At 45.2% G+C, this 7524-nt stretch overlaps 1 non-coding gene across 1 annotated transcript; it reads right to left on the reverse strand.

Annotated features, from left to right (window-relative positions):
* Positions 1 to 3011: 3011 nt before the first annotated feature.
* On the reverse strand, positions 3012 to 3082 carry trnag-ccc. Its single transcript has one exon. It is a non-coding gene; the product is annotated as a tRNA-Gly (tRNA).
* Positions 3083 to 7524: the final 4442 nt, after the last annotated feature.

Below are 7524 nucleotides of genomic sequence, written 5' to 3' on the forward strand. Positions count from 1 at the left end.
TTCTTCACGTCCTGATGCTGCCTGGTTTGCTGTGTTCTGCCAGCCTCCTGCTTGTCTACCTTGAATTGCAGCATCTGCAGTTTTTTGTCTCTAATTTATAGAAGGATCAGGGCAGCAAATGCATGCAAGTTCCTCTCCAAGTCACTCACCACCATGACTTGGAAATATATCACTGTTCCTTCAGTGTCTCTGAGTCAAAATACTGAAACTCCTTGTCAGTGGGCCTATCAACAGCACACAGACTGCAGAGTTTCAAGAAAGCAGTTCACAACTCAGGGTAGGCAATAAATGCTGGCTCAGCCAGAGATGGGAGGAGAAAGTGAGGACTGCAGATGCTGGAGATCAGAGCTGAAAATGTATTGCTGGAAAAGCGCAGCAGGTCAGGCAGCATCCAAGGAACAGGAGAATCGACGTTTCGGGCATGTGCCTGAACTGCTGCGCTTTTCAAGCAACACATTTTCAGCCCAGTCAGAGATGGCCATATTCCCATGAATGAATAAAAAAGGCTTTTGTTCTTTCATGGGATATGCATTAATATACATGTGTGTGCAAATATATATATATATGAAGAAATGCGTTTAATTAAAAACTAATTTCATTCAAACATATCAAAAGATTTTTAAAAATCTTGCACAGATTGTGTTTCACGTACAAATGTACATACAATATTTCTACATTAATTTTGATCATATCGAGATAGTTCTGTGAATTATTATCACCTCTTTCACTGGCCAGGCCAGCATGTATTTCCAGTCCTTAATTTGGTCTTGAGAAAGTGGTGATGAGCTATACATCTGGGACTGCTGCAATCCAGCTGGTGTCGGTAGACTTGCAATGTCGTTCGGGAGAGAGTTCCAGTATTTTGACTAATTAACAGTGAAGTGATGCTGACATAGTTCCAAGTCAGAATGATGCATTGCTCTAAGGGAACTTGTAGGAGAAGTTGCTCACATGGTTCTTTTGCCCTTGTCCTTCTACACAGAAATGGTCATAGGTTTTCTACAGAGCTGTCTCAGGAGCTTTGGTGAATTTCTGCAGTGCTTCTTGCATACAGTACACACTGCTATAACTGAGCATCGGTGGTGATGGAAGTGAATGTTTAAGAATGTATACACATATATACGTACACACAATGCTTACAAATACATACACAAAAGTATAAATATATTTATAAAAAGAAGTTTCTGTGCAGAACAAACTATACATGCAGAAAGATACATTTTAATTTAAATATGTATGGATAAATTTTATTTTAAATGTGTAGTTTACATTTGGAAATATATATATTTCATATGAATAGAAGATAACAGTTAAAAAATGTTAAGGGAGGTACAGGTTCAAATTCATGGGACATTAGCACGAGGACTGGGGAAGGAGGGAGCTGTTGCGATGGGATGGGCTCCATCTGAATCGTGCTGGGACCCAAGTGCTGATTAAACACACAACTAGGGCTTTAAACTTGAGGAGAGAGGTGGGTTCAGTTGCATGGAAAATTATGAAAATAAAAAGTTAAAGGGTGCGGCAGAGGTTATCAAAGTTTCCAGAACAAGTTGGAGGACAAGGATTTTGCAAAGGGTCAGGAATCTGACTTCAAGCACAGCATTTGAGAGGATGACTGTGAGAATGGGGGCTGTCAACACAGGACTGAGGGTATTGTACTTATAAATACACATAGTACACGAAACAAGATGGATGAGCTTGTAGCACAGATCGAAATTGACAGGTACAATGTTGAAGGTACCACAAAGACGTGGCTGCAAGGGGATCAGGGCTGGGAACTAAATATCCAAGGATACATGTTCTATCAAAAATATTGTGAGTAGTTTGAGCCCTGTATCTCAGAAAGGATGTGCTGGCATTGAAGGGGGGGTCAAGAGGAAGTTTACAACAATGATCACAGGGATGAAGCACTTTTCATGAGGAGCGGTTGAGGACTCTGGGTCTGCACTCAATGGAATTTCGAAGGATGCGGGCAGATCTGATTGAAACTTACAGAACACTGAGAGGCCTAGTTAGGACAGACGTGGAGAAGATGTTTTGACCAGTAGGAGAGAGGAGGGCCCAAGGACAGAGCCTCAGAGTGAAAGCACGACCCCGAAAGAACTGAGTTGAGGAGGAATTTCTTCAGCCGATGGATGATGAAGATATGGAACTCATTGCCTCAGAGGACTGTGGAGGCCAAGTCAAAGAGTGTCTTTAAGACAAAGATAGATAGGCTCACGATGAGTAAGGGGATCAAGGGGTTTGGGGAGAAAGCAGGAGGTTGGGGTTGAGAAACATATCAGCCATGATGGAATGGCAGAGCAGAATCGATGGGCCAAATGGCCTAATTCTGCTCGTATGTCTTATGGAAATATATTACAAGTAATAACACAGCACATATCCTGAAATAACTATTTTATCTGCTCGATGTTTCTTGATGTCCGGAACATTTAAGGAAAATGTACAAACACATCAATAGTTTGCACTTACTTATGGAATGCATAGGCAGTCTATGTTTTGAGAGATGGTCTGTATGGCGCCAAATGAATGCGTCTTTTAAAACTACAGATTCTTTTTAAATTCGAAAAAAAAATGCAAATTAGTCATTCGGATAAATGGGCGCCGTTCGGCCGAAAGCGTCTCGCCTGGCAAACAAACCTGACCTCTTTCTCCAGCAATTCCTCCCCCTCCAGCCCCACCCGTTATCCATCCCTCCCTCATTTTAACGCAACAGTTGTATTTTCTTTGAGGACTAGTTTCTTCTCTGCATTGTGCCATTCGAGCGGCGGGCTGTACTGTCTACTCATTCTGTTCACTCGAGACCTGAAACAAAGGGCAAAAGTTTTGAATGGGCGTGTGTGTGTGTGCGTAGTTTTGCAGACAAAAAAAAAATCCACCAGGATTTCTAAGAACAGCAAAGTCACTGACACGGGAGAAATGGGCGAGAGTGCCCCGGAAATTACTTGCAATATTTAATGTTGATGCTACCTCTTGGACAGCAACTTATCAAAAAGTTCCAAAATAGTCAGTGCGCCGCCCGGGAATCGAACCCGGGTCGCAAGAATGGGAATCTTGCATGATACCACTACACCAGCGGCGCAGTACATACTAACCCCTCAGACATCAGACTATGGCAATAGGTGCCAAATATTGATACCTAACACTGTTTTCTGTCCTGTTGTCATCTTTCTCCTTCACAATTTTCATCATTCTATCGCTCATTTTTTAAAATTATTAGCCTAACTTCGTCCAACATTATGTGAGAATGTGTCTTTTTTCATCTTTCAGAGTTTTTTTTTCCAAAAAATCAGATTGAAACATTTTCATTTTACTCCCCACCAATTCTGAGATAAGTATCATAGCATCATGCAGCGCAAAAACAGACCTCTCGGTCCAACCAGTCCGTAGTCCCAAACTAAACCGCCCCATCTGCCTGCGTTTGGCCCATATCCCTCCAAGCCTTTCCTATTCATGGACTTATCCAAATGTCTTTTAAACGTTGTAATTGCACCCACGTCCACCACTTCCTCTGGAAAGTCATTCCACACGCGACAGAGCGTGCTTAAAATCCATGTCCAAAAAGGCGAGAAGGTAGTTTCAGGTTTAGGCTATGGACAGGCCAAATGGCTCTAGCCAGTTGTTCAATAGGATCGGAAATTTACCTGTCCACCCCATCCCACTGTCTCCCCTCCCCCACCAACACACACACACAGATCTGACTTATGGAGGTGGAAATTGCAGTGATTTATTATTAAGGGAGTTAAGTTTTTTAAGGGGGGACTTCCTGAAGTTAAGCCGCCTCCCCCCACAGCATCAATCCTGTTCCTCTCTGGCAGGACTGCAGATGCTGGAGATTAGAGTCAAGATTAGAATGGTTTTGGAAAAGTACTGCGAATCAGGCAGCATCCGAGGAGCAGGAAAATCGACATTTCGGGCTAAAGCCCTTCATCAGGAATGAGGGTGGGAGCCTCGGGGGTGGAGAGATAAATGGGAGGGGGTTGGGGCTGGGGAGAAGGTAGCTGAGAGTACAATAGGTGGATGGAGGTGAGGGTAAAAGTGATAGGTCAGAGAGGAAGGTGGAGCAGATAGGTGGGAAGGAAGATTGACAGGTAGGACAGGTCATGGGGACGGTGCTGAGCAGGAAGGTTGGAACTAGGAGGAGGGGAAATGAGGAATCTGGTGAAGTCCACATTGATGCCATGGGGTTGAAGGGTCCTGATGCGAAAGATGAGGCGTTCTTCCTCCAGGATGCTGCCTGACCTGCTGTGCTTTTCCAGCACCACTCTAATCTTGACCCTGTTCCTCTCTGCCCACACTGTCTTACGCAATTCTGTCCAATTCTCTGGCACTTAACTTTCCAAGAATCTTTGCCAACCTTCTCCAAACTTCTGGAGCATGAGAACAATCAGACGTATCAGATAGAATCTATTTCCAATACCTTTCTGTCCCGAAGAATGGCCATGCTGGACTTGAAATGTTAACTCTGTTCTTCTCTCTCTCCCTCTCCAGTGATTCTCTCAGCCCTGCTGAGTTTCTCCAGCATTCTCTGTGATTGTTACAGTCAGAGGCCTCGCTTATTGTTTAACATTTGATGCGATCCACCTCGGGAAATGTACCTACATATAAGAGACCTGAAATAGGTGACAGGCAGATTACTGTATTTTAGCTTGACTCCTCAATCTCTCTTCATTCCCTTATATCTGGAATCAATCATGGGAACCTTCTCCGGAACTACATCCCTCCTCAAGTAAGGGGACTAAAACTGCACACAATACTCCAGGTGCGGACTCACGAATGTGTTGCACAGTCGCACCAAGACTTCCCTGCTTTTAAACCATATTTCTTGAGCAATAAATGCCAAAATTTCACATGAACTTAAGAACTAGGAGCAGGAGTAGGCCATTTGGTCCCTCAAGCCTGCCCTGCCATTCAATAAGATCATGGCTAACCTTTTCGTGGACTCAGCTCCACTTACCCGGCCCGCTCACTATAACCCCTAATTTCCTTCACTGTTCAAACATCTCCCTTTGCCCTGAAAACATTCAACGAGGTAGCCTCAACTGCTTCACTGGGTGGGGAATGCCACAGATTCACAACACTTTGGGTGAAGAAATTCCTCCTCAACCCAGTCCTAAATCTGCTCCCTCCCTTACTTTGAGGCAATGTCCCCCAGTTGTAGATGCACCCGCGAGTGGAAACGACCTCCCCGCTTCCATCTTATCGACTCCCGTCATCATTTTCATATGTTTCTGTAAGATCCTCCCTCATTCCAATGAGTATAGTCCCAGTCTACTCAATCTCTCCTCATAAGCCAAACCTCTCAACTCCGGAATCAACCCAGTGAACCTCCTCTGCACCCTCTTGAGTGCCAGTACATCCTTTCTCAAGTGAGGAGACCAAAACTGTGCACAGTACTCCAGGTGTAGCCTCACCAGCACCCTAAATAGCTGCAGAATCACCTCCCTTCTTTTGCCTTCCTTTATACCTGTTGCTCGAGTCACCTTACCCTTCCAGAGTATTCAGGGCACATTTCACAAACAAAGGCAACCTCCTTATTGCCTTGTGTGCGGTGGGAGGTTATCTGATCAGGGTCACCATTGTCCTACAGGGTATGTGCCCTATTTCAGTAGTGTGAGCCAATGGCTTTGGCCCTATCCACAAGCTTGCCCATAAAACTAACCTCACTGCAGGAATCTCAATGTTTTACTGACCAGTGAAGTTAGTTTTGCAGTGCACAGTCATAGAGATGCACCTGGCCAACTCCTCATCGAGGACATTGAAGAAAATGAACCCATTTCAGTCTTCCATTTCAAACATGAATTCGTGAGCTGGATACAGCCCATTAACGCCATAAGACACAGGAGCAGAAATTAGGCCATTCAGCCCATCGCGTCTGCTCTGCCATTCAATCATGGCTGATACATTTCTCAACCCCATTCTCCCGCTTTCTCCCCTTAACCCTTGATCCCCTTGATACTCAAGAAACTATCTGTATCCATCTTAAATATACTCAATGACCTGGCCCCCACAGCCTTCTGTGGCAGTGAATTCCATAGATTCACTACTCTCTAGCTGAAGAAGTTTCTCCTTACCTTTGTTCTCAAACGTCTTCCCTTTACTCTAAGGCTATGCCCTTGAGTCCCAGCCTCTCCTACCGATGGAAACATCTCCCCAACATCCACTCAGTATTCTGTATGTTTCAATTAGATCCCCCCCCCCCCCCCTCATCCTTCTAAACTCCGAGTATAAACTCAGAGTCCTCAAATGTTCCTCATGTGTTAAGCTTTTCATTCCTGGGACCATTCTCATGATCCTCCTCTGAACACACTCTAAGGCCAGTGCATCCTTCCTGAAAAATGGGGCCCGAAACTGCACACAATACTCCAAATGTGGTCTGACCAGAACCTTATAGAGCCTCAGAAGTATATCCCTGCTTTCATATTCAACCCCTCTCAAAATAAATACCATCATTGTATTTGACTTCCTAACTACTGACTCAACCTGCAAGCTTACCTTGAGAGAATCCTGGACTAGAACTCCCAAGTCTCTTTGCACTTCAGACTTCTGAATGCTCTCCCCATTTAGAAACCAGTCTGAGCCTCTATTCTCCGTACCAAAGTGCATGACCTCACACTTTCCCACGTTGTACTCCATCTGCCACTTCTTTGCCCGCTCTCCTAGCCTATCCAAATCCTACTGCAATCTCCCCACCTCCTCAATGCTACCTGTTCCTCTACTGTCTTTGTATTGTCTGCAAACCTCTCCAGATTGTCCTCAGTTCCTTCATCTGGATGGTTAATGTACAAAGTGAAAGGTTGAGGCCCCAACACCTAGCCTTGCGGAACACCACTTGTTGCCAGCTGCCATTCTGAGAAGGACCCTTTTATCCCCACTCTCTGCTTTTTGCCAGACAGCCAAGCTTCTATCAATTGCTAGCACCTTACCTCTGACACCATTGGCCCTTATCTTACTCAGTAGCCCCCTGTGTGGTACTTTGTCAAAGGCCTCCTTGAAATCCAGGTAGATAACATCCATTGGCTCTCCATAGTTTAACCAACTCGTTACTTCCTCAAACAATTCTAGCAGATTTGTCAGGTATGAAACCATGCTGACTTTGCCCTATTTTACCATACACTTCCAACTATTCAGAAATCTCATCCTTCACAATGGATTCCAGGATCTTACCCACGATCGAGGTTAGGCTAATCAATCTGTAATTTTCCATGTTTTGCCTTACTCCCTTTTTAAGCAGGGGTGCCACCTCAGCGATTTTCCACCCAGAGAGCGTCCTTCACCGAGTTGATGATACTCCAGGCGCAGTTGATGTTCGTCTCGGTGTGCGTCCCGGGGAACAGGCCGTAGAGCACGGAGTCCCGCATCACGGCGCTGCTCAGGACGAACCTCGACAAACACCACTGCATTCCTCTCCAGACTTCCTCTGCATAGGCACATTCCAGAAGGAGGTGTGTGACAGTCTCGTCCCCCCCCGCAGCCGCTTCGAGGGCAGCATGCGGTGCGGCAGAGAGTCCGGGCGTGCATAAA

The sequence above is a fragment of the Chiloscyllium plagiosum genome, chromosome 42, assembly GCF_004010195.1.
Source record: "Chiloscyllium plagiosum isolate BGI_BamShark_2017 chromosome 42, ASM401019v2, whole genome shotgun sequence".
NCBI lineage: Eukaryota > Metazoa > Chordata > Chondrichthyes > Orectolobiformes > Hemiscylliidae > Chiloscyllium > Chiloscyllium plagiosum.